Genomic DNA, 2,417 nt, shown 5'->3' on the forward strand with positions numbered 1-2,417 from the left:
TGATGAATTTGAGGACATGAGATCCCTTATGTTGCAACAAAACCATTTCTTACCTGAATCTTATTTTTTAGACAGCTTTATGGAGGTCTAAATAATATCAAACCCTTTGTTAGAGCTTTCAAACCTGTTTGTATTGCTAGTGCTGTAGAATATGCAAGGTTGCAGGAAGAAAACATAGAAGCTAATAGACAAACCCTTAGACAAACCTATCCTTCAACTATAAAAACATCCACCAAACCACCTCTTCTGCCTACCCCAAACACTTACCAGAAAACTTCTTTTTCCCCTAGACCCCACATAAATTTAACCCTGCGAAAGGAAGGAAAGACAAATGAAAGGGCTGTGTTATTTCTGTGCACAACCTTATGAAAGAGGACATAAATGTCAGCTTAAACAAACCCAGTTGTTTTTGGTGGAAATACCTAGTGAAGAAATGGAAGAGAAGGCAGGTATGGAAGAGCTGGATGATAGAGATATTGGTGATATGTCATTTGAGGTTGATGAAGTGGAACCCCACATATCTGTTCATGCTTTATCAGGTAGTCATGCTTTCCAGACTATGAGAGTTCAGGGAGTTTGTGGTAAACAATCAATTCACATATTGATTGATTTTGGGTCTACTCATAATTTCTTGGATATGAGTATGGCCAAGTTATTGGGATTGACATTGGAAAATATAGCTCCTCAAGCTAATACTGTAGCAGATGGCAACCATCTTGCTTGTCAATCAGTGTGTAGAGACTTTACATGGAAGATGCAAGGCACTTCTTTTTCTTCTGATGTTTTGATCATACCCTTAGGCAGCTGTGATATGGTTCTGGGAATTCAATGGCTTAGCCATTTAGGAGTAGTTAAATGGGATTTTGGGAAATTGGTGATGGAGTTTGAGTATAAGGGACACCCTATGAAGCTGAAGGGAACTCTTCCTAAACAAGTGCAGGTGGCTGGCCACAATACTAAGGATATTACAACTAATTCTATACAGTTGTATTTCCTACAGTTAGTTCCTAATTCTGGAGATGTCAGTTTTGGGGACATGGATATGGCTTTGTTAACTTGTTCAACTAAGCAACAATCTCCCTCTTGTATTACTAACCTGTTGCTTAAGTATGGCCATATCTTCAAAGAACCTACTACCTTACCTCCATCAAGAACCTTGCATGATCATAGAATTCCACTGGAGTTTGGAGCAAACCCTGTTAATATAAGGCCATATAGATACCCTTTGAAGCAGAGGGATATCATTGAAAAGCTGGTTCAAGAAATGTTGGATCAAGGTATCATTAGGGATAGCAATAGCCCATTTGCTTCCCCTGTGGTGTTAGTAGGGAAAAAGGATGGCTCATGGAGGATGTGTGTGGATTATAGAGACTTGAACAAGAAGACTGTGAAGGACAAGTTTCCAATACCAGTGGTTGATGAATTGATTGATGAGCTAGCTGGGGCTACTATCTTTAGCAAAATTGACTTAAGAGCTGGTTATCATCAATTAAGGGTGCACAAGGATGATTTTTACAAGACTGCCTTTAAAACTCACCATGGTCACTATGAGTTTTTAGTCATGCCTTTTGGCTTGACCAATGCTCCAGCTTCCTTTCAAAGTTGGATGAACCATATTTTTAAATCACTTCTTAGAAAATGTGTCCTAGTATTCTTTGATGATATTCTGATTTATAGTGCAGATCTTTTAGCTCATTTACAGCATCTTGAACAAGTTTTTCAGCTCATGCAACAACACACTCTCTTTGCTAAAGAGAGCAAATGTTCTTTTGCTATGGACAAAGTGGAGTATTTGGGGCACTTTATTTCTGGTAAAGGGCTGGAAACAGACCCTCAAAAGGTAGCTGCTGTTGTTAAGTGGCCTGAGCCTAAAAATGTGGAGTTAAGAAGTTTTTTAGGCTTGGCAGGCTACTATAGGAAATTTGTCAAGAATTATGCTGAAGTTAGCAGGCCTTTGCATCAACTCTTGAAGAAGGGAGGGTTTATATGGTCTCAAAGGGCTACTGAGGCTTTTGAACAACTCAAGCAGGCTTTGAGTTCTGCACCAGTATTAGCTTTACCAAATTTCTCTCTTCCTTTTGAGGTTGATACTGATGCTTCAAATACTGGAATTGGGGTTGTGCTTATGCAACAAGGCCACCCACCAGCATTCATAAGCAGGGCACTGGGTCCCAGGTGGCAGAAGTTGTATGTGTATGAGAAGGAGTTACTAGCTGTTGTCACAGCTGTAAATGGGAACAATATCTCTCAGGACAACAGTTTATAATTAGAACTGATCAGAAAAGCTTGAAATGGTTGTTGCAACAGAAAATATCAACTCCATTTCAGCAGTTCTCGTTGTCTAAGTTGATGGGATTTGATTATGTTATCCATTACAAGAGTGGATCTGAGAATGTAGTGCCTGATGCTCTTTCTAG

The sequence above is a fragment of the Beta vulgaris genome, chromosome 7 (assembly GCF_026745355.1).
Source record: "Beta vulgaris subsp. vulgaris cultivar EL10 chromosome 7, EL10.2, whole genome shotgun sequence".
In the NCBI taxonomy this organism is placed as follows: domain Eukaryota; kingdom Viridiplantae; phylum Streptophyta; class Magnoliopsida; order Caryophyllales; family Amaranthaceae; genus Beta; species Beta vulgaris.